Raw genomic sequence first — 21829 nt, forward strand, 5'->3', positions numbered from 1 at the left:
AGTGGGAGGCAAATAGTCTCTGGCTTTAGCCAGTGTTTGCCATCCCAAAAGAAGTCAAGTAAACATTTTTGGATTGACGACACCAACGTTGCAGGTGGCTGCAAGGCAATCATTTTATGCCATAAGAGAGGGGCCACCAGGTTGTTAATGACCAGGGCACGACCTCGGAAAGACAAGGTCGACAAAATTCCTCTCCATCTGTTTAATTTGTTGCTGATTTTGTGGAGCAAACCATCCCAATTCCTTTTGACAAAGCCTGGGGTTCCAAGGTAAACACCGAGGTATTTCACACCTTCTTTTTCCCATGTCAAATTCATAGGGAGAATTGGAAGGGCAGAAGGTGGCGTACCGCCGACCCAAACTGCTTTGCATTTCGACCAATTAATTTGCGTTGTACATGCTTGGGAGTAAACCCGTAGGCACTCAAATAGCAGAGCAATGTCATTACTGCTGCGAACAGCAACACATACATCATCAGCATAGGCCGAAATGATAACGGGATTTTCTGAGGGAGTCACTGAAAATCCCATAAGAGAAGATCGTAAACGAATCAAAAGGGGCTCAATGCAAAGAGAGTACAATATTCCAGATAAGGGACAGCCTTGCCGAATTCCCCTCCCAATCCGCAAAGGTTAACAGAGACCATCATTGATTTTGATCAAGCTAAAAATGTGATTATACAATAAGGATACATATGAAATAAAGGATGCCCCAAAACCAAATTGCTTTAAAATGTGAAACAAATACTCATGATTAACAGAGTCAAAAGCCTTTTCTTGGTCAATAAAAAAGAGACCGGTATGTTGTTGTTGAAATGCACACACATCCCACAGGTCTCGTACCAAAAAAATGTTATCGTGCATAGATCTGTGCATAACACAGTACGATTGATCCTGATGTATAACTGTGCTTAGAACAGTCTTTACACGGTTAGCTAGCGTTTTGGCAAAAATCTTGTAATCTGTGCAGAGAAGAGAGATTGGACGCCAGTTCTGTATCAATTGCAGGTCGTTTTTCTTAGGGATAAGGCAAACAACTGCACGCCGACAACTAAGGGGTAACAATCCCTCACGCAGACTGTATAAAAACACTGAGTGCAAAGCAGGACCAAGCATGTCCCAAAAGGTTTTATAAAATTCAGCTGGTAGCCCATCAAAACCAGGAGCCTTATGATCAGCAAGGCCATCGAGCGCAGTTTTAAGTTCACCGAGAGTAATGTTCTCATCCAAGACATGCCGTTGATACTCATCTATCTGCGGTAAATTGGTCGTAATATTCTGCATTGCAGGCACATCATTGGGCTTAAAGGAAAACACATTCTCAAAATAAGACCGAACAAAGTGAACAATCTCCGTATTATCACTAAGAATATGCCCATCACTAGCCCGAAGACTAAGCATTTGCTGGCTCGCCTTCATCGTCTTCTCAAACTTAAAGAAATCTTTACAACATGTGTCTGACGACAGTAAACTATTAACTCTCAGCCTGACTAAGGCACCAATACCATTTTCTTGAATTAATTCCTTAAGCAGAGTTTGTTTTTCAAAGAGGAGTTGACACCGTCTTTCATCACTGAGGACCTCAGCACCTTCCTGCAATCGTAGAATTTCTTGTTTCAAGGCATCAATACATAATTGTTTACTTTGAGAGCAATTGGTTTTGTATTGCTGACAGAAAACACGGATCTGCGCTTTAGCATAGTCCCACCACTGACAGAGATTTAGGAAACGATGTTGGAAATCCACAACCTTGTCCCAAAAAACCACAAAGGATGATTTAAAGAAAGGATCGCTCAGAAGTGAGGTGTTAAGAGACCAATACAGAGTGCGGCGTTTGAAGCGAGGAAAGGAAAAGCACAGTTTTACCAAAGAATGATCAGAGAAGCCTGAAGGGACAATAGCCGTATATGTCACAAGGTTGACAGCAGAGTTAGGAATATAAAATTTATCAAGACGAGCAAGTGAAAGATGATTTAGTAAAACCCGACACCAGCTAAATTGCTGCAGGTTTGGGTGTTGTTGCCGCCATACATCGTTGAGGTCATGCCGCGAAGTTATACTGGAAAGAGGCCTACTTGAAGCTGGATGTGGCTCTGCACTGTTCCTATCTAAAGTTGGGTTTAAAGTACAGTTAAAATCACCCCCTAAGCACAACAACGTATCAGAAGAGAGGTGTCTCAGGAAATTAAAGGACTGATTAAAAAAAGTTCCTCTATCTGTGCTATCACTTGGAGCATAGACGTTAACAAACATAAATCGTTGCTGATTGTATTCAAGCTCTACAGAGGCTAGATAGCCTGGTACGATTTCCTTAAAGATGGGGGGGGAGACAGACAAACGTGAACTGACAAAAAAAGCAATACCCGCACTCACAGAATCTGTATTACTAAAAAACCAAGTGCCAATCAGCTGTTGCTGCCAATCAGCCATGCAGTCTGCAGTGGCACGGGTTTCTTGCAATAAAAGTACATCAATCTTTTCCCTCCTGGCTAATTGCACAGTTTGGGACCGACGCAGCTGACTGCGCCCACCATTAATGTTCAAGCTTGCTATGTTCATAGAAACATAGGCAGCAACACAGCCATTACAGGTTTAATTCTTTCCTTGCTGTGACAAGGTACCTCTTCAGTCTTTTCAGTGATTGATCAGAAATATGAAGGGCCGCAGATTGTTGTACAACTTCCTGAGCCCCACTAATGAAGGCGTGAGTATCAACGAAGAAATCGCAGATTTTCACGCGCTTTTTACGGTAAGTTTTTTGTAGGAAATCCACGATTTCAGCAGGAGGGACGGAGCCTCCAGAGACATGCTCCGATGAGAAGTCGGCCTCACCATCACTCAGTGAGGCAACGGAAGAACCCCCATCAGAGTCACAATCATTGCATTGAGAGTCCATTGCTGAGGCAACAGGCTCATCGACGTGAAAATCTGAGACTTCAGCACTATCGACCTGCTGACCATGAGCTTGACAAGGCTCAGCTGCCTCAATGGAGGATTCCACAGACAGATCACTAGTTCCAACACACTCACCACTCCCCACAGAGGGAGGGGTGGCACAATCAACACAAGCTTCATCAGGGGACACACATGGAGGCTCAACCTCACATGGAGGTTTACCCTCAGAACACTGGAGAGACTCAGGTGCTGTCTGGCCAACACATACATTTTCAGCATTTATCACATTACCCTCAGAGTATTCTGAAGGCGGGGGAGGTTGAGCAATTTCCTCAACTGGAGGAAACTGCTGAGGAGGAGGTCGCGCTCCACCATAACCTTCACTAACCACTTGAGCGAAGGTTGGAGGACAGGCCAAGACCTTAGTATCAGGCTCGTTGAGGTCGCTAGAAGGTGGGAGGGTTCTTTTCCTGGTTCTCTGTTTGTCTACAATGGGGTTTGCATCAGCACCACCCATACTGTTTACCTCATCGACAACGATCTCAGTAGAGCCCTGCTGTTCATCACCATTCAGGCTAGTGGCTCTATCTGCGGACTTTTTCGGGCACGAGTCTTTTAAATGACCATATTGACCACACTCAAAACAAACTAGAGACTCTGTGGAGACAAAGACCCGATAAGTGTGACCTTCGACCTTGAAAGGCAATACCGCATTTAAAGAGGTTACACCACGCGGTAAAATCATATAAACAAAACGACGAAAGGACATGACGTGTTTTAAACGGTTATTTTTCCCTCGTACAGGAACCAAAGTAACTGAAGAGACAACAGAACCAAGTTTGTTTAGTTCAGTAACCAGGTCTTTGTTCTTAAGGAACGGAGGAGCGTTAGAGAGAGAAACCCGAACTGCCGGCGTGTCGAGTGGACATACCTGAACAAACACGTCGGGAGCAAAGAATAGCCCGTGCTCGACTATTTGAGCAACCATGGGCACTGTGGAAACAAAGATTACAACGCGTTTATTCATGCGAGAAGCCGCTTTTACATTATCCAAACCGATTAACTCTCCGACCGCAAGGATAATGGCCTCCACATCGATTCCCGACGGAGGTGAGCAAACTAACCCATGCTTCCGGGTTAGCGCTTCAAGAGACGTGTAACGAGAGCTATCCGCCATCATTTGCACGTTTAAACAAAGGGTAAATGTATAAAGGTTAATGAAGCCAAAAAGCTCCAGTAAACAAACGAAAAATAAAAATATTTACGAAAAAAGAAACGGAAAAAGGATTATGATTTGTAACACGAGGCGAAAAAAAACCCGAAGAGGGAACCGCCCTAAGGGGGAACCTTTACCGGTCTCACCACGTGTGCTCTCTCACTTTCTCACTCTCAAGAGGGGGGGGGGTATGATAACGTGGAAGGGTGACACACAAAAGACGGAACAAAGGTGAGAAAAGGTAAGGGGAGGGTAAAGATACAAACCACGAGCACGGAGCTACAATGCCAAGACACGAACAGACGCCATGACACCGCACCCAGCGCACCGACAGCCGATAGGTGGCGACAGAGAGAGACTTTTGAAGCTCTTTTATTATAAAGGTAAGAAACCCATACAAGTCATGCAAATAATAAAGTCACCACAATTCAAAACATGTGCAGCCAAACAACAACAATAAAAACACCAAACACTAAAATAAAAAACTTAACAAACCATGATCAAGTTTACAAAACCCACCCTTTGCACACCATTTTCCCACAAAGGTTTGTAAATCATCTTTCATTTGGAAAAAAGAAAATTCCATGCGTAACCTTGCCATGACTAGAGCCTTAAACACAATTACCACATCACATAAAATATCAGCATTTGCCAGGAGCTTTGCTTTTCTTGTTTTGTAGATTGCTAATTTTCCAATAGAAATTAAGAAATTAGCAAGAGCAGTCTCAGAGCGTTTTTTATAACTAAGTGGTGTTCCAAAGATAAAAACACGTGTAGAAAAAGAAAAGTTCATACGATTAAAAAAAGTTGATAAAAAACCAAAGAAGGGAAAGAGTCTTGCACAATCTACGTAAGCATGGAAAAGGTCTTCAGAAATCATACAAAAGGGGCATTCCACTGAATTATCCTCATTAAAACGATGTAATAAAACATTGGAGGGCAACACCATATGGGCGAGTCTCCAAGCAATATCACCAGTCCTTTTAACAATCGGTGAAACATACATTGCAGACCATTGCGGATGGGAGGGAGACCCAGAAGGCAGTTTCTCTTTCCATCGAGCCCCAAAAGAAAGAGGCTGTAACGAGGGAAACCGAACTGAGATACACAAACGATACAGTCTCTTTTTATCCTTGCTGGAAAGTGGCGATGAGGATAGCAAGATAGATGTTGTGGTGCTATCAGCTGGCAGGCTAGAGCTAGCACAGATCTGTGGTGGTGTATGGTGGTCACCAATGTTGGCGGTTGAGCTCAGGCCCAGGTGCCTAAAAACACACAGGATTTCCTGTAGGACCTTGGCTACGCTCCTCAAAGATCTGATGCCAGTTCTTACTTGAAGATGTCCTGCAGAGAACCAACTGTTCCTGTTACAGTCACGAAGGTCCCGAGTCGTTTTCACGCCAGCACTCACAAAACGTTGCACAAAGGCACGTGAGCGAGGAATAGCAGGAAAGAGGGCATTGTAGAAAAGGGGTTCCCGGAGGAACCTTTCACTGTTGTATGTCTCCATTTGGCGAGTTATTGAAATGGACCGCCAGACGTTCAAGACATCTTGGTAAAAGTCAGGGAGCAGCGAAGCATCGACATGTTGCAGCTCCATGAAGAAGAGTTCACAATTGTACCCAAGCATGCCGGCTTGTTTTAGTATACAGTTTGCAGTCGATTTCCAGGGCAAGGCCTCCAGAAATATAAAACGACGAGCTGTGGAGACTCGGAAGGCCATCACCCGACAAAGAATGTCCACAAGCCCATGACCTCCTTCTGCCAGTGGGAGGCAAATAGTCTCTGGCTTTAGCCAGTGTTTGCCATCCCAAAAGAAGTCAAGTAAACATTTTTGGATTGACGACACCAACGTTGCAGGTGGCTGCAAGGCAATCATTTTATGCCATAAGAGAGGGGCCACCAGGTTGTTAATGACCAGGGCACGACCTCGGAAAGACAAGGTCGACAAAATTCCTCTCCATCTGTTTAATTTGTTGCTGATTTTGTGGAGCAAACCATCCCAATTCCTTTTGACAAAGCCTGGGGTTCCAAGGTAAACACCGAGGTATTTCACACCTTCTTTTTCCCATGTCAAATTCATAGGGAGAATTGGAAGGGCAGAAGGTGGCGTACCGCCGACCCAAACTGCTTTGCATTTCGACCAATTAATTTGCGTTGTACATGCTTGGGAGTAAACCCGTAGGCACTCAAATAGCAGAGCAATGTCATTACTGCTGCGAACAGCAACACATACATCATCAGCATAGGCCGAAATGATAACGGGATTTTCTGAGGGAGTCACTGAAAATCCCATAAGAGAAGATCGTAAACGAATCAAAAGGGGCTCAATGCAAAGAGAGTACAATATTCCAGATAAGGGACAGCCTTGCCGAATTCCCCTCCCAATCCGCAAAGGTGAACAGAGACCATCATTGATTTTGATCAAGCTAAAAATGTGATTATACAATAAGGATACATATGAAATAAAGGATGCCCCAAAACCAAATTGCTTTAAAATGTGAAACAAATACTCATGATTAACAGAGTCAAAAGCCTTTTCTTGGTCAATAAAAAAGAGACCGGTATGTTGTTGTTGAAATGCACACACATCCCACAGGTCTCGTACCAAAAAAATGTTATCGTGCATAGATCTGTGCATAACACAGTACGATTGATCCTGATGTATAACTGTGCTTAGAACAGTCTTTACACGGTTAGCTAGCGTTTTGGCAAAAATCTTGTAATCTGTGCAGAGAAGAGAGATTGGACGCCAGTTCTGTATCAATTGCAGGTCGTTTTTCTTAGGGATAAGGCAAACAACTGCACGCCGACAACTAAGGGGTAACAATCCCTCACGCAGACTGTATAAAAACACTGAGTGCAAAGCAGGACCAAGCATGTCCCAAAAGGTTTTATAAAATTCAGCTGGTAGCCCATCAAAACCAGGAGCCTTATGATCAGCAAGGCCATCGAGCGCAGTTTTAAGTTCACCGAGAGTAATGTTCTCATCCAAGACATGCCGTTGATGCTCATCTATCTGCGGTAAATTGGTCGTAATATTCTGCATTGCAGGCACACCATTGGGCTTAAAGGAAAACACATTCTCAAAATAAGACCTAACAAAATGAACAATCTCCGTATTATCACTAAGAATATGCCCATCACTAGCCCGAAGACTAAGCATTTGCTGGCTCGCCTTCGTCGTCTTCTCAAACTTAAAGAAATCTTTACAACATGTGTCTGACGACAGTAAACCATTCACTCTCAGCCTGACTAAGGCACCAATACCATTTTCTTGAATTAATTCCTTAAGCAGAGTTTGTTTTTCAAAGAGGAGTTGACACCGTCTTTCATCACTCAGGACCTCAGTACCTTCCTGCAATCGTAGAATTTCTTGTTTCAAGGCATCAATACATAATTGTTTACTTTGAGAGCAATTGGTTTTGTATTGCTGACAGAAAACACGGATCTGCGCTTTAGCATAGTCCCACCACTGAAAGAGATTTAGGAAACGATGTTGGAAATCCACAACCTTGTCCCAAAAAACCACAAAGGATGATTTAAAGAAAGGATCGCTCAGAAGTGAGGTGTTAAAGGACCAATACAGGGTGCGGCGTTTGAAACGAGGAAAAGAAAAGCACAGTTTTACCAAAGAATGATCAGAGAAGCCTGAAGGGACAATAGCCGTATATGTCACAAGGTTGACAGCGGAGTTAGGAATATAAAATTTATCAAGACGAGCAAGTGAAAGATGATTTAGTAAAACCCAACACCAGCTAAATTGCTGCAGGTTTGGGTGTTGTTGCCGCCATACATCGTTGAGGTCATGCCGCGAAATTATACTGGAAAGAGGCCTACTTGAAGCTGGATGTGGCTCTGCACTGTTCCTATCTAAAGTTGGGTTTAAAGTACAGTTAAAGTCACCCCCTAAGCACAACAACGTATCAGAAGAGAGGTGTCTCAGGAAATTAAAGGACTGATTAAAAAAAGTTCCTCTATCTGTGCTATCGCTTGGAGCATAGACGTTAACAAACATAAATCGTTGCTGATTGTATTCAAGCTCTACAGAGGCTAGATAGCCTGGTACGATTTCCTTAAAGATGGGGGGGGGGGGGGGGGAGACAGACAAACGTGAACTGACAAAAAAAGCAATACCCGCACTCACAGAATCTGTATTACTAAAAAACCAAGTGCCAATCAGCTGTTGCTGCCAATCAGCCATGCAGTCTGCAGTGGCACGAGTTTCTTGCAATAAAAGTACATCAATCTTTTCCCTCCTGGCTAATTGCACAGTTTGGGACCGACGCAGCTGACTGCGCCCACCATTAATGTTCAAGCTTGCTATGTTCATAGAAACATAGGCAGCAACACAGCCATTACAGGTTTAATTCTTTCCTTGCTGTGACAAGGTACCTCTTCAGTCTTTTCAGTGATTGATCAGAAATATGAAGGGCCGCAGATTGTTGTACAACTTCCTGAGCCCCACTAATGAAGGCGTGAGTATCAACGAAGAAATCGCAGATTTTCACGCGCTTTTTACGGTAAGTTTTTTGTAGGAAATCCACGATTTCAGCAGGAGGGACGGAGCCTCCAGAGACATGCTCCGATGAGAAGTCGGCCTCACCATCACTCAGTGAGGCAACGGAAGAACCCCCATCAGAGTCACAATCATTGCATTGAGAGTCCATTGCTGAGGCAACAGGCTCATCGACGTGAAAATCTGAGACTTCAGCACTATCGCCCTGCTGACCATGAGCTTGACAAGGCTCAGCTGCCTCAATGGAGGATTCCACAGACAGATCACTAGTTCCAACACACTCACCACTCCCCACAGAGGGAGGGGTGGCACAATCAACACAAGCTTCATCAGGGGACACACATGGAGGCTCAACCTCACATGGAGGTTTACCCTCAGAACACTGGAGAGACTCAGGTGCTGTCTGGCCAACACATACATTTTCAGCATTTATCACATTACCCTCAGAGTATTCTGAAGGCGGGGGAGGTTGAGCAATTTCCTCAACTGGAGGAAACTGCTGAGGAGGAGGTCGCGCTCCACCATAACCTTCACTACCCACTTGAGCGAAGGTTGGAGGACAGGCCAAGACCTTATTATCAGGCTCGTTGAGGTTGCTAGAAGGTGGGAGGGTTCTTTTCCTGGTTCTCTGTTTGTCTACAATGGGGTTTGCATCAGCACCACCCATACTGTTTACCTCATCGACAACGATCTCAGTAGAGCCCTGCTGTTCATCACCATTCAGGCGAGTGACTCTATCTGCGGACTTTTTCGGGCACGAGTCTTTTAAATGACCATATTGACCACACTCAAAACAAACTAGAGACTCTGTGGAGACAAAGACCCGATAAGTGTGACCTTCGACCTTGAAGGGCAATACCGCATTTAAAGAGGTTACACCACGCGGTAAGATCAGATAAACAAAACGACGAAAGGACATGACGTGTTTTAAACGGTTATTTTTCCCTCGTACAGGAACCAAAGTAACTGAAGAGACGACAGAACCAAGTTTGTTTAGTTCAGTAACCAGGTCTTTGTTCTTAAGGAACGGAGGAGCGTTAGAGAGAGAAACCCGAACTGCCGGCGTGTCGAGTGGACATACCTGAACAAACACGTCGGGAGCAAAGAAGAGCCCGTGCTCGACTATTTGAGCAACCATGGGCACTGTGGAAACAAAGATTACCACGCGTTTATTCATGCGAGAAGCCGCTTTTACATTAACCAAACCGATTAACTCTCCGACCGCAAGGATAATGGCCTCCACATCGATTCCCGACGGAGGTGAGCAAACTAACCCATGCTTCCGGGTTAGCGCTTCAAGAGACGTGTAACGAGAGCTATCCGCCATCGTTTGCACGTTTAAACAAAGGGTAAATGTATAAAGGTTAATGAAGCCAAAATGCTCCAGTAAACAAACGAAAAATAAAAATATTTACGAAAAAAGAAACGGAAAAAGGATTATGATTTGTAACACGAGGCGAAAAAAACCCGAAGAGGGAACCGCCCTAAGGGGGAACCTTTACCGGTCTCACCACGTGTGCTCTCTCACTTTCTCACTCTCAAGAGGGGGGGGGGGGGGGATGATAACGTGGAAGGGTGACACACAAAAGACGGAACAAAGGTGAGAAAAGGTAAGGGGAGGGTAAAGATACAAACCACGAGCACGGAGCTACAATGCCAAGACACGAACAGACGCCATGACACCGCACCCAGCGCACCGACAGCCGATAGGTGGCGACAGAGAGAGAGAGAGAGAGAGAGAGAGAGAGGAGAGAGAGAGAGAGAGAGAGAGAGAGAGACATAGAGACAGACAGAGATAAAGATGATATTCAGACAGATAGAGAGAGACAGACAGACAGACAGAGATAGATAGATAGAGAGAGACAGAAAGTGAGAGAGAGACAGACAGAGAGAGATAGATAGAGAGAGACAAACAGACAGAGAGACAGAGAGAGAGAGACAGAAAGAAAGAGAGAGAGACATAGAGACAGACAGAGATAAAGATGATATTCAGACAGATAGAGAGAGACAGACAGACAGACAGACAGAGATAGACAGAGAGAGACAGAAAGTGAGAGAGAGACAGACAGAGAGAGATAGACAGAGAGAGACAAACAGACAGAGAGACAGAGAGAGAGAGACAGAAAGAAAGAGAGAGAGACATAGAGACAGACAGAGATAAAGATGATAATCAGACAGATAGAGAGAGACAGACAGACAGACAGAGAGAGATAGACAGAGAGAGACAGAAAGTGAGAGAGAGACAGACAGAGAGAGATAGACAGAGAGAGACAAACAGACAGCGAGACAGAGAGAGAGACAGAAAGAAAGAGAGAGAGACATAGAGACAGACAGAGATAAAGATGATATTCAGACAGATAGAGAGAGACAGACAGACAGACAGAGAGAGATAGACAGAGAGAGACAGAAAGTGAGAGAGAGACAGACAGAGAGAGATAGACAGAGAGAGACAAACAGACAGAGAGACAGAGAGAGAGAGACAGAAAGAAAGAGAGAGAGATATAGAGACAGACAGAGATAAAGATGATATTCAGACAGATAGAGAGAGACAGACAGACAGACAGAGAGAGATAGACAGAGAGAGACAGAAAGTGAGAGAGAGACAGACAGAGAGAGATAGACAGAGAGAGACAGACAGAGAGAGACATAGACAGACAGAAAGAGAGACAGACAGAGAGAACCACAGACAGAGAGAGAGATAGACAGACAGAGAGAGACAGACAGAGAGAGAGACAGACAGAGAGAACCACAGACAGAGAGAGAGAGATAGACAGACAGAGAGAGAGATAGACAGACAGAGAGAGACAGACAGAGAGAGAGACAGACAGAAAGAGAGAGAGATAGACAGAGAGAGAGAGACAGAGAGAGAGAGAGACAGACAGAGAGAGACATAGACAGACAGAAAGAGAGACAGACAGAGAGAGAACATTTTTGGGAACGTTTTGGGAACATTCAAATGTTGGGTTTTGCTGACGTTTCCACAACGTTGTTTCAACGTTTTTTCACATTACTTTCCTGCAACATTGAAATAATGTTGTTGTAAAACGTTTCCACAATGTCGCTACAACGTTTCACTTTCGTTGTTGCAACGTTTTGCTCCAACGTTTTGGGAACATTCAAATGTTGGGTTTTGCTGACGTTTCCACAATGTCGCTACAACGTTTCACTTTCGTTGTTGCAACGTTTTGCTCCAACGTTTTGGGAACATTCAAATGTTGGGTTTTGCTGACGTTTCCACAACGTTGCTACAACGTTTCACTTTCGTTGTTGCAACGTTTTGCTCCAACGTTTTGGGAACATTCAAATGTTGGATTTTGCTGACGTTTCCACAATGTCGCTACAACGTTTCACTTTCGTTGTTGCAACGTTTTGCTCCAACGTTTTGGGAACATTCAAATGTTGGGTTTTGCTGACGTTTCCACAACGTCGCTACAACGTTTCACTTTCGTTGTTGCAACGTTTTGCTCCAACGTTTTGGGGACACTCAAATGTTAAGTAAATCGGATAAGAATTCACGAGTTATTTAATTATTAGCGATTAATGAAGTACTTATTTAATTAATTACATTTCTTATTACATTACAGTAATTACATTACAGTAATTACCTGAGGTAATTACAGTAATTACAGTAATCATTACAGTAATTGCAGTAATCTTATTACAGTAATTACATTACATTAACTCAGGCACCTTTTGAGTAAGGAAGCTGATATTTGGACATGACACTGACCAAGTGATGTGGATGTCAAGGAAATTTTGATTTATTGATTAATCATTTAATAAATTAACTCGTTGATTTATAAATGACTTATTTAATTAAAATTCCTCAGAGATACATCTTCGGATGAAATACTTGCAGATTGGTTATGCTATGAGCCAATTGATTAAGGAAAATATTTTGTGATGGCCATATTGGCAATTTCGTGGCCATATTCGTGGCAACTCAGTTAGTGCCACTGCACCTTTAAAATGCATCCCTGCGTTCATTTTTCGATCGATTGAGTTGAAATTTTGAACAATCGGATCTGGACTGTCGTTGTTAACGACTCTAGCACGCACCCGTCCAATCAGGATGGAGCGGTATGGTCCCCGGATCATCACTGCCCGCAGTTTTAATTAGTTTTACTTTTTCTCTTGGTCATATAATTTTGAAGACATGCATGTCATGATATAGGAAATGTTTGTTCTGTTGAACGGAATAAATGTTGTTTATTTGTGTGGGTGTGTATTTTTGTGTATTTTGTATATATTTTCACGGCTAATTCCAGTTAACATCCTGCAAAATTTGCTCGTTTTTCTGGCCGAGTCGAAATTGTGTTGAGTTCCTATGGCATGTGCCATTAAAAGCGCTGTGTAATGGTTGAGCTCCCTTTATTTCGTTTTGGTCATGCCGATGAGCAGACAAAGTGACGAATGCTGCGGCTGGAGCAGTAGAAGCGATGTTTTTAATTGAAACGATGTAATTTAATTAAAAGTGGGAGGGGGCAACACCACGCATACCTCTTTTAAGGTGTGTATAAACCCTGGAATATTTCAGCAATCAATACAATGCTGAAACTATGTAAGTTAATTTAATGGTTAATTTAATGAGTAATTTAATGAGTAATTTAATGAGTAATTTAATGAGTAATTTAATGAGTAATTTAATGAGGAATTAAAAGTGGGAGGGGGCAACACCACGCATACCTCTTTTAAGGTGTGTTTAAACCCTGGAATAAACGTGGGAGGGGGCAACACCACGCATACCTCTTTTAAGGTGTGTATAAACCCTGGAATATTTCAGCAATCAATACAATGCTGAAATGATGTAATTTACTGTGTAAGATGGTCGACCTTGGGTTTGTTTGGGTTTTGTTGTTTATTTTTGTGGGTGTGTATTTTTGTGTATTTTGTATATATTTTCACGGCTAATTCCAGTTAACATCCTGCAAAATTTGCTCGTTTTTCTGGCCGAGTCGAAATTGCGTTGAGTTCCTATGGCATGCGCCATTAAAAGCGCTGTGTAATGGTTGAGCTCCCTTTATTTCGTTTTGGTCACGCGGATGAGCAGACAAAATGACGAATGCTGCGGCTGGAGCAGTGGAAGCGATTTTTTAATTGTTCAATGATTATTCGATATTGTTATGACTTATTGTCAATAGGTATACTAAGTGGCCATGAGGTAGCCTGTTGCTATGTACAGTTTTATTCTATTGTTGATTATACCACATAGCTGTGGTGATAAAGGAAATGTTCGTTTTAAATAGATGATTATGATATGACCATGACTATAAAATCATGATGATTATTATGAATGATATCATAGGGTTCAAATGCAGAATGATTGCATGAACTTGGGAAAGAACTTTCAAGCCCTATGGGATAAATTGGGTGTTACAAGCGATGGAGTTTCAAAATTTAGCATGATTGAAGGAATTTTACAGTCTTATTTCAGGAGTTTTACGAAATTTATATTGCCAAGAGATTTGGGTACTATTAAAAGAAAGATGATGAGATATTTTTCCCAAAGAACTTTAATATCTGCCATCCATTTTGGCGGTCTCACGAATGAAGGATGAGTTGCCTTTAGTGGTTGCAAAGAAAATTTGTGAAGACCAGGCAAAAAGGAAAAATAGGTCAGATATGACCCTAGGACAGAACAATGATTCGTCAATTGACATGAGGTATGATCCAGAGGTGACGACCGATGAGCTTCGATCTCAGTAAATAGATGGACCTGTCCTGACATCATTGGGGAAAGGGCTTATGCAAGGAGTCATCCAAAATGATTAATTTGATTTATTGATGAATATTGATAAAGTAATTGAAATTGAATAATTGTATTGACTGAATAAATTTAATTGAATAAATTTAACTGAATAAATTGAACTGAATAAATTGAATTGAATATATTGATTGTTTGATTGATGAAAATGCGGTCTCAAGAAAGAAGCTTTGATATCTTTGTGAGATATTATCAATGTGAAGACAACCTTGGAAAATTGAGCAAGGTGGTGAGTTTATATATAGATATATATGTGCGGTTACCATTGTGTGATTTCCCCTTCAACAGAGCGGACACCTGAGGATTCACCCATTTCATACTGACCGTCTGGCTCATCTGCAAATACTGATCTGTGAGATTGGATTGTGCAAAAGCCACAGGTGAGAGAGATTCTCTGGAAATCACCGTGTGAACAGGTGGAGAGATCCTTCCTGGAGGTACGAGTGAAGCTTTAGAGGAACAAACTACAACACATCCAACGCTACTTTGATAAAAAGCAGAATGGGAAATGGAGCCTGCAAGAATACACAAGGACAACCAGAGATTCCACAAAAAGGTGCTTGTACACATCATATGTACGACCGTTATGGTGCCGAAGCTATAAGGCAGGTCGAGAATTGGTATTTGTGGACAAAGGGACATGATGAGGAGTTTCCAAGAGATGGTACATTTGAGCGAAGTCGATTGGAAAGATTGGAACAAAGATTGAAAGCCAGGAAGAGACAGAATCTAACGGTAGACTGGCTTGCATTCCATCTTTGGGATGGTGAATCCAGACAACGGGAACAGCAAGAACGGATAACGGATCTAGAACTTAAAATAAAAAGGATACAGGATACAGTGGAGGAGACAAATGCACAACTGCCCTCGAAATTAGGGAATGAAAGTGACAGTTGTCCCATCTGATTTCCAGTTGTCTCCCCAAAAAGGATGGTACAGAGAATTTTTTAGTGTTTCAGAAGATAACGAGAGATTGCAGTGGCAACTCAGGGATGTAGAGATGCAGCCCAGCAATACAAGTGCACAGGTGCACAGACCAGGCAACGACAGAAACCGGTGTTTCAAGTGTGGACGGATGGGACATTGGAAAAGAGGATGTCCGTATACAAAAAGGAAGACGAGTTCATAGGGTAAACCAAGATCAAGGGTACCAGTGCTGACCGATACCTCAGACAACGATTAGGCCTTCATTGCGACAAATCCCAAATGACGATTGACCTCAACAAATTAGATTACTGGACAAACATGAATAACTGTCGATGATTCTTGTGTCTGAAAAGTTTTCGGAGCAAGAATTATTCATTTTTTCTTTTGCTTGTAAGCAAATTGATAATTAATTGATCAAATGCTGAAATTGGATCTTTTATGTTGGGCACAAAATTTTAAATTTACAAAGTTTGGAACAATTGCTTTGCAATTTTTTGGCAAACCAAGTGACAAGAGTCACATGATGATCAGGTGGGAATTTCGGACTATTGTTCCGCACGATTGATAGGTCAGTGGTCGACTGACATACAAATGGGTGGGTAGTCAAATTTGGATAGATTATTATGGGAACTTAAAGGGTAATGTCAATGTGACATCATAGGGGTTTTCTAAGAATAAACTTTTTGGTCCATTTGTGTATTAGCGCTTATAAAATTGAAGGACAAATTTTGAGAAATTGAAATAAAGTTGACACCCATCCGGATCTGTAAATAAGGGTTCCAACGCAAACAAATACGCATAATGCATGTGTGTGTGGGTATTTTGTGTGTCAATGTTAGTGTTTTTGTGTATCAATCTTACAAGATTGTTGACACCGACAGTGTGCCTTGTCTGAAAATAGATAGTTCCATGGGGATGGGATCACATATCGAGAGAATTCGTAAAATAAAAATAGAAATATAATTTGATTATGAAAATTATCACTTTTGTCAAGGGAGATGGAGAATAAAGATTTGATTTGCTGAGTTATGAGCAGCTATTCATTAATAGTAAAAAATTGGGAGTAATCTTGGGATTCCATTGTGATCGAATTTATATGAGAATCAAAGCTATTTATGGATATGAGCTTCATAAAAATGTGGGAGTACAAAATTAGCCAAATTTTGGAGAGGTCTTACACTGACTTCCCAGAGTACTCTGCTCATGGATTTTTATATATATAAACTTGAATTTTATCAGCATATAAATTGTGCTGTATGTATGGATGTGTTTTAGGCATAGATGATATGGGAAAATAGTAAAGAAAATTTTGCTGGTTTGAACTATTGTGAGTTTTCAGTTCTGGAGTTCAAACAAAGTCACTGGTTAACAGATGAGTAAGGATAGTAAATAAATTATTCGATGCTGGGTAAATTAAGTACGATATTACTAAGACTTATGAGAGCTATTGTTCTTCCTTACAGCAGTGGAAAATTATTGGGAAAAAATTAGATCCAACATAATGAATCTATAAAAGAATGTGATAGGGATAATATCCTCAATTTGTACTAATTATTTGATTGTGGGTAAAGGAATTAATTTATCGTAGTGGATTGTTAACAGCAGCCTGAAAATGTCCTGAGAGTGTGCATCCATGTAATCAGAAATCCCAGATTTGTTTTTACAAACAACATTTTGGTAGAGGTCTTGTGTGGACGAGCACTTCCTTGGTAGATAAAAAACGGTACTGCATGCTGGCAGCCACTTTTGCGGCCAGTTAGGCCAAACAAATTGAGAGGAAATTGTAGTTAAATACGTAAGATACACATGGCTATTTGTAAAAAAGGAAATTTGTTGAGATGCGAAACATTTTTCGAAGGTTTATTAAAGTGTTATAATATGACATGTGGCAAGGCAAACTATTGGATGGGAAAATTAGATCTGGTTATAGAATATATTTATTGACCCCTTGAAGTTAATTCCTCGAATCATTGTTTCACTGGCATTTTTTGTTCACATTGGAAATAGTTTGGTAGAGCCTTGGTTAAAACCTTTGGTTGCGGTATCTTGGAACGAATTGATAAACCAGAGGAGATTGATAAGAATAGAAACAAATATGGACCCAAAATAGAAAGTTGGATTCATGCCTCTCATTGCAAGCAAGCACATGGGGCTAAGGTGGACGATCCCACAGAAAATGAGGCTGCACCTAGCAGCCCAGCAGAACATTCAGTGGCGGATAAATGATAGTCGTGATATACATTCATTTGAATTACATTTTAACACCCCTTGCATTGATAAACATTACAATTTCAACATTTAATATTCCTACTTGAATTAGGGAAGATAGTGACATTTATTTGCCTACATGACATACCATTATCTACTGATATTAGCGCAACATGAGGGATAATGTATCACAACTACACTCATGATTAGGGGATTTAGTTCGACCCCGGGAGATAGGGGGATCAGGGTAAGACAAACAATCTGAGTTATGTTACATATTAAGGGATTTTCTTTATTTACCTTTTAGGAAGCTTGTTAGTTTGGTATACAATGTTGAATGTCATTGACATATAATTATGTTATAGGTATGAACATATACAAGGGGAAGCTCACATGTTTTACAGATGGCTACAGGTGGGACAAGAGGGAGCAAGATACCACGATTATATAAAAGGGGGTGCCTTTGCATGGTTGGGAAACACATTTGGAGGGATGGTAGCTAAGATACTCCAATATTTGTTTGTTGGTTTAGTAGTTATATTGGCAATTGTTTTAGTGATGGCTTGCTTGAAAGCCTTAGTGACGGTGTGTTTGAATAAGGTAACCAACAACACGATGATAACGCATGAAGTGACAAATGAGGAAAGAAATGTGGAACCAGAAAAGGAAGACTTTTATGGCGACATAAATACTGAGATTAAAAGATTAAATCAAGTGATGTTGCAAATGAATACAGTAGAATTAAGATAATGGCATAACGACAATGTTATGAGTTGTGTCAATTACAATATCAGTGAACTCATATCACCACGAGTGACACACTGTTAGAAAAAAAAAAAAAAAAAAGGGTAAAAAAGAAGGGGAGAGGAATTATGGTAATAATACATTATGCTTAATTTGTTGGTTTGGGAAAATTGTTGTTGGGAATTAGATATTCCCGTTTGTGATTGTAATCATATACAATTTATTTTCTTAGAGTAGTGCTAAAATACCTGCATGAGTTAATTTTTGAACTATATTAACCTGAAAGCAATTGTGGATGCTATTCTTAGTTTAGTAGTAAAATACATACCTGATTGAATATTATTGTGTGACGCATATAAATGAATATAACTTTTTTGTGTTAAGGAAAAACAACAAATTGTTGAATGTGAAACTGTCGGAAGATATACATGATTATGCTGATTTCATGGTAAGATGTACCCTATCTGATTCAGTGTGTGTGGAAAGCAGATTCAGATGTGACTGAGCATAAGGATAAGACGAGATCACATTTGAAGGGGGTGCTAACGGAATTGGGAAGAAGTTCGAGAAAGAAAATTTGTGGATAAAAAATGAAGTTAAACGTGGCATACACCCTCTTTCTCAAAGAATGATGAAGACATTCTCCCGTGTAACTTGGAGATGGATGCTTACCTTCACCAAGGAAATTTATGTGACCATTTGCCTGGATCACACTGCAACATATGAAAGAAAGGCGATCACTTACTCTTGTTCGAAGGCTTGGAACATTCATCACATCAGAAGTTGCAGGACAACGACACCTTACCTGCAACCTCTGTGAAATGCGGGGACATATGTTATTACTTCACCAACTTCCGGGGAGCCAGCATGGAGCTGCAAACCAATGGCTGTGCCTTTTCACAACAGCTGTGCACGATTCTGCGGGCCACTCCTGGTATGGACCATGGATGACCTGAACACCATGGTCCCAACATCATTGTGGATGCATCCGGCATCCCTGTTCCACATCTTGTGGCCAATCAACGTCACACCAATACTTGCTGCCCACTCACAATGAGGGAGGAGGCAAGTCGACTACAACTGGGTGAAGGCCTTGTTCAGGAATTACTATGGTTTACAGCAAAAAGTGGCAAGAATGCTACATGGAGAGCAGGGTCAGTCTATGACTCCGCAATGTTACCACAACAGCGAAATCCTACACGAAGTAGTGCAGGTGCTATGAAGACATTAGGAGAAAATGTTTCATACCTGGATTCAAACACAAGTGATCAGCCCTTCCTTTCAAACAAAGTCAACATTTGTGTGGAGGCAAACGTTTTTGCCAGATGGTGCAGATGCTTTACAAAACTTGAAAATGAAGTGAAATTGTTGTATCTTGGTGATGGTGAAGTGTTGTTTTGAAAAGATATTTGTGATGCAAATGCAATAGATTGAACAATATGGAAGGAGTCAATGACCAACGAAATGTTTTGTGATTCTTGCAGGATGACGGTGTATGCCTAAGGGAATTTGATTACCAAGGTTATGGTTTGAATACTTGTAATGATCTTTACTTGCAGTGATTGATTATTTACTTAAACTTGTATTGATGTTTACTTGCAGTGATTGATTGTTTACTTATATTGATGTTTAGATTAATGGTTAATATAAACAAAAAACAAAAAGATGAGGGAATTGTGGAAGTGTAACTCAGTGTAACTCATTGGTTGGAACTGGTAACGAACCAAGGTACGAGCAGGTAGTCGTAAGAATGTCAGGAATGCATCTCGCCCTGTCGAAGCTGGGAGTCCTGTTGTGTAGCTTTAGCACGACCCCGGGCTAACACACATTCCCAAGCCCGTACTATTGTCTTTCATCGGGATGCAAAGAGGATGAAGCAAATTCCCAGCAGGGAGGAGAGAGTTGGTGCCAGGAAGGCGAGCAGGATGACTGAGTAACATTGCTGCGGAGAAGGGATTACGATTTCAGCGCACAGAGGATTAACTGAAGTTTGCCCATATAAACAGAAGAGACTTTGAGTCAAGGAGCACTCATCCTCAGAAGCCCTGCCCGACGGAATGAACGCGTACCACGAGTACGGCGCTGCAGCCACGAAAGAGGGACTATGCGGATAGAGTTACCTGGTCCATTGAGTTAAACGGTAGTTATTTAATATTGGAATGAAGTGAACAACCAGTTAATAAAGTTGTGATCTTTTGTAAACCTGTGACATCATTGGAGTCTTGAGTCTCACTACACTTCCCCGACAATACTCACGATTGGGAGAGTTGATAAGTATCTGTAATACATACTCACGATTGGGAGAGTTGATAAGTATCTGTAATACATACTCACGTTTGGGAGAGTTGATAAGTATCTGTAATACATACTCACGATTGGGAGAGTTGATAAGTATCTGTAATACATCCTCACGATTGGGAGAGTTGATAAGTATCTGTAATACATACTCACCTTTGGGAGAGTTGATAAGTATCTGTAATACATCCTCACGATTGGGAGAGTTGATAAGTATCTGTAATACATCCTCACGATTGGGAGAGTTGATATAAGTATCTGTAATACATACTCACCTTTGGGAGAGTTGATAAGTATCTGTAATACATACTCACGATTGGGAGAGTTGATAAGTATCTGTAATACATACTCACCTTTGGGAGAGTTGATAAGTATGTGTAATACATACTCACCTTTGGGAGAGTTGATAAGTATCTGTAATACATATTCACGATTGGGAGAGTTGATAAGTATCTGTAATACATACTCACGATTGGGAGAGTTGATAAGTATCTGTAATACATACTCACCTTTGGGAGAGTTGATAAGTATCTGCAATACATACTCACGTTTGGGAGAGTTGATAAGTATCTGTGATACATACTCTTGGAGAATTATTAACAATTTCTGGTGTTATGTTAGTAAACTTCAAGAGACTCGGTTTAGCAAAATCAATGTTTTATTCACTTTTGAGAATTTGTTGTATACTTGAGAATTGTTGTATACTAAGCCGAGATCTTTAATGAGTCTTTGTTCGTCTTTGTTGAAGCTCGTTTGGTAGGTCTTGGTTGAAGCTCGGTCTGTAGGTCTTTTGAAGCTCGTTCAGTTGCTGACCAGTCTTCAGTTGTTCCCCGTCCACTCTGCTCGTCCACTGCTTCTCCATCACTCTCCCAGTTCTCTCTCCCTCCAATGCAACTTTCTCTTGGTTTTAAAGCCCCAAAACCCTTTGATGTTACAGAGCATGCAGGGTGTCTCTTATCCCAAAACCTTATTTGGCTCTCTTGGCTAGCTTGTACTTATTTCTGTTCAAGAGGTCAAATACTCTGACCTGCTGAGGAAGAATTTGCAGCCTGTGTTCCATATGGAACATTACACATTACACATTCTGTTTCCTTAAATTAACTCTCTTGCCCACCTGTTAGTTCTATGCACTTTACTCATTCGTAAAGTAAAACATATCCACTTTAAACAAGATTACATTGATATATATATATATTCTAGCAATATTGTTAATATGAATATTTATTCCCTGACAATCCCCAGTTTTTCATTTATGTTTATAT

This window comes from Myxine glutinosa, chromosome 3 (assembly GCF_964187855.1).
Source record: "Myxine glutinosa chromosome 3, kmMyxGlut1.1, whole genome shotgun sequence".
Taxonomy (NCBI): Eukaryota; Metazoa; Chordata; class Myxini; order Myxiniformes; family Myxinidae; genus Myxine; species Myxine glutinosa.